Source organism: Monomorium pharaonis, chromosome 11 (assembly GCF_013373865.1).
Source record: "Monomorium pharaonis isolate MP-MQ-018 chromosome 11, ASM1337386v2, whole genome shotgun sequence".
In the NCBI taxonomy this organism is placed as follows: Eukaryota; Metazoa; Arthropoda; class Insecta; order Hymenoptera; family Formicidae; genus Monomorium; species Monomorium pharaonis.
In genome coordinates, this window is record NC_050477.1 from 5,073,935 (window position 1) to 5,081,442 (window position 7,508).

Sequence of the window (7,508 nt, forward strand, 5' to 3'; positions counted from 1 at the left end):
CGCAATGATTGAATCTATCTGTCCTATTCAGCGACGTTCGCAGTTTTACATTCGAGAGCACGCATAGACGTAGAAAAAGCGTAAAGCCAGAAGAAGATCTGAAGGCTTTAGAAAGATGTAAAAAGAGATGAAAAAGACGAAAAACGATTGCTAATATAAAAAAAAGAAAGAGACAATTTCGCGAATCAGAGAGAGAGAGAGAGAGAGAGAGAGAGAGAGAGAGAGAGAGAGAGAGAGAGAGAGAGAGAGAGAGAGAGAGAGAGAGAGAGAGAGAAACATATATGCGGATTATTTTTCTGTTTCTTTTCTACCTGATCTTTACTATCAAAGTATTGGACATGCTCAGTCTATTTTTACTATGTCTATAGTACAAATGTAAAGTGCAAACATCTTAAAAAAAACGGAAAAGAGATGTCAATTCTGTGCAGTAATAAGATTATTGTATCAAATTGATTTAAATTAATACATTGAGTAGGAGAGACAAAACGCAAAAACGCATTAATGTAAATAATGGACATGACACGTAATTAAATGCAATCTTTCGATAAGTTGATGAAAATGAATTGAAATAGATGTAAATACAAAAATGTAGAGATTTCAGGGAATAAAAATTGTAGAGTAAATTTTTTTTTTATTTCTTTAGTTTGCTAATATACGACAGGAAATTTGGGTTCGTCAAGCACTTTGATAATTCTTCTTTCGTGAAAATTTGATCTGGTTAAACTAGACAGAATTTCGAGGTCTGCGCCAGTGCGCAATAAAGATGCTTATCTGGGAGCATATGTCACAAAGAAGTTTCGAGATTTGCGGAAAAAGTGTGGATATCGTGTCTCGGTCGCTATATCTCCCCGATATAGGGAAGCGAGAAATTATTGAGAGGGGAGCAATGCTGAACTTAAAACCAGACAATAATAGAATTTAGAAAAAAATTGTTGACGATTATGTACTCGTGATACGATTTTAATTATAAAGCAAACGGACGAGTAAGCATACGCCAAGAGAGATAAAAGAGAACAAGCGATTGAGGGAAAGCGATTCTCGAATTTGTAAACTATTTTAAATGCTCGAAAATCCTCTGAAAAATTAAAGCTTGAGGACTAAAGTCATCGAGGGAAAGATTGCGAGGTGCAAAATCTCCAGGATCCGCGAAAAATTCGTCAGAGACGAGACTGTCCGGCACTGTCGCCGATGATGGGAGCGGCATGACGGTTACTTACGTGGAGACCGATCCCGTGACGGCTTTTTTTTTTGCCAACGTGAGAAAAAGAGGAGGAGGAGGAGGAGGAGAAAATCCTTCGCGCGTCTGACACACGGCGAACGGATAAAGGGCAGAGGACGGTCGACGATCAGACGGCGACGGCGACGCGTTTGGCGTCGCACATTCGCGTTATCGCACGCGAGGCGAGTTTATATTACAAGCCTTTCACGAATTCACGTATTACGTAAATCCGTGCAGGCGCGAACCAATTAACGACGGCCGTCGCTTTTTATCGCATCGTCACGGTTCAAGGCGGGCGGCATGCAGCCGTCGTGCGCCTCTCTTTTCGACACAATTGACGCGCCGAAAATCCGAGAGACTCCGTAGAATCTCCATGACGGATGTCCTTCGTCGTTGACGGAAGAATCGAGAGGAGATCGTGATTAAATTAATAAATCGAGTCAAACGTTGCGCGAAATCAAATCCAATTACAGAGAAAAGAAAAATTAGGGTCAGAGTAAAACTGAAAGATCAGTTACCGATTCAGTGGCTGCGTCTCCGTTTCGAGAAGTATAAAGGCTGGATCGCTCGGTTATGACTTCTTAACGCGTGCTTTATTATATTATGTATATAGGTGTGTAGAGATGAAGTATGTTACTTCAGGGGAACGTAGGAAAGGCATTCTGACTCGTGCGATGTATTTCCGTCGATGAACTCGAGTGCGCGAGTCATTCTCCAGAAAGACAGAGAGAGAGAGAGAGAGAGAGAGAGAGAGATGAACTTTGTCCTGATCCTTCGTTAGTTACGGCAAGACGTAACGATCCCATAATTTAAGAAATGTGAATGACGTCTAGAAATCTCGCGGAGAAAATACGCTTTCCTCCGCAAGTAGAAACAACCGAATTAATCAGTCGCACTCAAATAAAAGGCAAAATTCTTCTCTCTACTTAAATTTACAAAATTAATTGGAGCACCCATATTGAAGTTACATACCCGATAAAAAATTTTTTTATATAAAAACATATATAAATATATATAAAATATGTCCATGTAGTTTTCTTTTTTTTTAAATAAAAAACGTTTGTTTGATGTTAAAAAAATCACATTAAAAAGACAAAAACAAATTAAAAGATAATTTTCACATTGTTTCTTTTATAGTTATAAGTATTATAAAGAAATAAAAAAAATTATCTGTGTATAATCGTATTTATAATTTATTACATGGGCAATTTTTTTAAATTTTCAACTTAGCTTTTTGTAAAGGAAGTTATTGCGAAATATAAATGCGAAATTGCGATGTAAATGCGAAAATTATCTTTTTAATTAGTTTATGTCTTTTCAATATAACTATTATTTTTTATACTAAACAAAAATTTTACAAAAAAGGAATTAGTATAAACAAATATAGATATATTATATATATATATATATATATATATATATATATATATAATATGTCTATATTTGTTATATATATATATCTTTGTTTTTATATGAAAAAAATTGTAATGGGTATACCATTTAATTTTGATTAATTTAACAAGTTGCGCCGGACGCTAGTGACAGTTAGATCTGTTAGAACGAAAATACACGATAAATAAAGGCGATAAGCCTCGCTGCTTTTTTCCATTCTTCCAAACGCGAGGCGACGCGAGAAATAAACAAGTCCGGAAGGATTAACACATACTGTTTACGTGCGGTACCGCGTGCGCGTGTATTCGCCAAAAAATTTGCATGTTACCTCGGTTCTTTTCGGCGAGAGAGAGAAATAAAAAGGCGACGTGACGTGCCGTATAGGATCTCGCCATGTATTGGAACAAGTGTTCCCCGCGCCACCATCACCTCCAAATCTGGCACGCGGCGACATAATGCGCGACTAAATTACCGCCTTCCTGAATTCTACAAAGTTCCTTCGCCCGCGGCGCAAACGTGCCAGTGGAATCTTCCTTATTATCGGACACAATTTGCTCACTGATAATTTAACAGCACTGATAAGAATCTAATAGTATAATAAGACGGATGCAACAAATGCATAAAAAAATAAATTTTATGTATATATCATTATTAGAGGCATGATCAGATTTTAATTACATAATTCTGTTACGGCTGTTATTATTATTAATTGTAGCTTGTAATGTCTCATCTTTGAACGTAATGCTTCAACACATGTATATCACGTAGATATTATTTTACTATATATTGTACTTATTAACATATTTTTTTATTGCAATTACATGATGTAATTAATAGACCGTAGTTTTCGAAATAAATTTCTTATTCATTCGTTTTGGTTGCTACATCCGCGTTTCTTCATTTGACATTCATTTCCTGGCACTGCGTCTTCTGAATAAATCTATGTAAATGCAAATATAGATATATTATTGATCGCTACTTTTTTTCTGTCTTTTTTCTGAATTTACATGTTTTTCTTTGGAGCCATTCCGTATAAATTATTATAATACGCAGATCGTATACTTTTCTCGTCAGATTTCGAGTGTTCGCGACACTCCAGTCTCGAAAACTTTCAGATCCGCCATCGTGCACGACCAGTCGTCGGGAAAGAAATCGTTTCTAACACAAACTTATCATATTATGGCTCGAAATCATTTTCTCACACGTCACAGTAAAAACCCACGCGTTTTTACCGCACTGGAAAGAAAAACGTTTAAAAATGCCATATTTGCTCAGTGTATGTATATAAAATATATTAGCCCAAGCTAATCTCGATCGAACGTAAGTTTGGAGTGCATCACTAATCGATTTGAGTGCATCACTAATGTATTAATTATCGTCCGGCACTGAATCATCGTCGCGCGATCTCGCAACCGAGTAGACGAGATTATCTAATTCCCGGTGCCGGTGATGATATTGCGATGATAACAGCGCTCTATGATTAGTGTTAAACGAATATAGTGCCAGAAGAAGCAAAAAAAACTTATAACAAGAAATTCAACGCTTAGATAATTCTCCATTTCCATAAATACTGAAACGTCGTTCTAATATCAGATAGACATTTAACTCAAAATGATTTATTCGATGTTAAAGTTGTAAGCATGAGATTTAATTACGTTCAGAATCAAAGACGATCAATAAAACTTCAAGTTTATTTTATTAAGCATTAAATTGATAACTGCGCTTTGCCGCTGACTACATTCAACCGTCAAACACGGGCATCACTTCAAAACCCGCCGCCGTCAATTAAATATAGCTTAGGCCGGGATTAATATAAAACGTGGCTCTCTCCAATTCCATTCAATTTATCCTATCCGTTGTTCCATTCGTTCACTTTTTTCATTATATTTGTTACTTACAATTTCACTTGTTCAACAACTCATTTGGGATCGCACTCGATCGAACGATCGTTCAAGCAGCGTTATCACCGTTAAAAACGGAGAGCGTCGTGGGCTCGGGGCGAAATGGCCATCGAAAATCGATACTTTGCGCACTTGACGTTAACCGTCGCCGATCGAGAGGGTCCGATGTACACGTTCTTACACCATTTCGATCGGACTTGATCGATCCGCGCGATTCGCCCGACCCATTCGTCGGGATTACTGTATCGCGGACCGTAACGCGGCATACCGGAACCGCGGTATGTGGGTCACTGTCATGTGCCGACGGCGGCGTCCGGCCGGCGGCTGTGACGGCGTCGCGGATCGACGACCGGCGGCGCGGCGCGTCGTACGGAATCGCGCCGCGCGAATCCGAAAGAAGTCGACGACACGGCGATCTGGAAGGAACTGGGCCCCGCGACGAAACGGTGCACCGTCGATTCCTGGCCGACTCGCGGGGCTCAAGCTCTTTCCTCCTTCTTCTCCTGCTGCTGCTGCTGCTGCTGCTGTTACCGCCGATCTGCGATCATCGCCGACGTCATCGTACACGATCATCGTGACTGTAGCCGCCACCGTCGCCGCCGACGCTGCCGCTGTGTGACGTCATCGCCGGATGCTGTCATCGAGCTCCCGGTCGCTCCGAGATGAGGTCTCCGACGCGCGCGAGTCATCCTGAAGTGCTTGCTCCGGCTTCCGTCAGCGTACATGACACACACCGTGTATACATATCTTTTCCAGAGTTTTTGCAGGGCTTCCTTCAAATATTTGATATTTAGGCAAAATATCAAAGACTTGCAAAAGTAATTATCATCGATATAATTGATTGTAAAAAACTTGATTTAATAACGTAAAATTGTCCATTTTATGTGGTTAGTATTGAGTTTCCAGATTTTTACGAGTCTTCTCAGCTACAACACCTACTACTTTTAAACAGGAAATGATTGTTTCGTTAAGTTAAACGCATTTGAAAGTATAGTAATAAAGTAACTTATTATCTAATCTCACTTAATGCTATCAGTTTCATTTGATACAATTAGAAACTATACGGATCTTATCGTATATTACATTTGATACATAAATTTACGTTTTTTAAAAAAATGTTATGTTTGAATTTACTATTAACTTAATAACATTTATGGCGTGCTACTATTACGTAATGCTTTCGTGCGCCGTGTACAACCGGGATAATCTGAGTTTTGAGACACGTATAATCGCGATTCGGCACGATCGGTAGGTGGATTTCCCGGCGTTGGGTCATCGTCGCATTCTCTCGTCTTCACAGATGGGAAGAAGAAGCAGAAGCGAACGAGACTGGAAGACGCACCGCGACCTCCTCAAGGTAAACCCGCGCGCCGCGTCTTCGGGCACGAGCTCGCTTTTGTTATTTGCGTTTTGTCTGGCAGACAATTAAGAGCCGTTACTGCTCGAATCACGGTCAACCACCTCGAGCGCGCAGAAGTTCAGCTTTGTCATTAATAAACGACCAACTCCCAACAATTCTCGACTTGTCTAAAAAAAAAAAGATTGATTACAAAGCCGGCGAGAGTTTGATTATATCCGGTTCTTTATCCCGCTATCGAGAATTAATTAACCGGTTACGATTAGAGTCTCAATCTACTCGTCATTCATTTAACGAAGCGCCGAGTGCCTGTGAAACTTTTATTTGTTCGCGCGCGCGTGCGCGCGCCTTCCAAGAGTTTTGGAAACTCTTCTAGGGTCACTTTTAGATCCCGAAAGGATTGAATTTCGTACGTGTGCCGCTGCGTCAATGCCCCGCCGTTGAACGGGGACTCGGACGTGAATGAACGGCCAACTCGCTCGTTGCTCTCGCGCGGCGGAATGTTCGCCGGTGAGAAGGCCTCGATGGTACCGGCAAGGCCGTAATTCACGCATTCAGCTAAGCGGTCTACGAGGTTGAAACTCGATAGAATTTATATTTACAAATTGTTTCATTAGATTGTACAGTGATCTTAATTGGACGATCAGTTTACACTCTGGACTCGTTTTGAGAGAGAGAATTCTGAGGACTTGGATCGTTCGCGACCGGGAACATGAAATCGCAGCCATCTCTCAGTTGGAGATTAATTAATATCTCATAATCAAGTTTAATTGTTCGTTAATTGAGGGGAGAGAAGGAGGACGACTCTGGGAGGCTCGTACGCCTTCGAGTCCGTCGCTGAGTTATGCCGGGTGCTTGTTACCGGTCTGCCGTATCGGGCCGAGTCGACGTCATGGCGAGCGAAGGTATTCCGGACGTCGCCGTCGCGGACGGGACCGTCGGTTAACCTGGCCCAGAAACCGAGCCGGAACTGCCGGTGGAATCAATGACCTTGGCGAGCGCGAGCTCTACTCATGGTCACCGGCCCCGGAAAGAAAGTCTCAGCGTCGAGAGCTTTCAACGGCGATGACGATGACAAATTACGTCGATCATCAGTCACCGCGTTTTATAACTAAATATTAGATTACAATTAAATACTCAGTCGTACATTACCGTGAATTAAAATTTATTTTAGTTTAGCCCTCCGCGCGCTGACATCAAAATAAATACGTCTCGTCTCGCGCGACACCGAAGTCGCTTTAGAAGCAAAAAATATTCAGATCGCGTTGGAGCGAGCGGTAAATCGGTCGAAACGACGGAGAGCTTGATTCGGCGTTTAAGAATCGGCGCGCCGCCGCTCCATTCCGCAGGAATGTGGAATTTCGTCCGCGTCTCTCGGCCGCGAGGGGCCAGAAGAAATTCGGATCGCGTCATGAATCTCGAAACGAGATCCGCGTTTTCCCTGCCCCCCTCCCCCCCCCCCGGTGTGCGGCGCGAGGTGTGAGGATCGTTAAGGCGGGATATATATACTCGGTTTCTCGCGTGACGCGAAATGAAATCACGTCGTGTGGGATCGCGCGCGTGCACACGGTTGACGCACCGTGTCCGGCACGCGGCGATCGTGACGTATACGTGGTATATACACGTATGCGTGTACTCT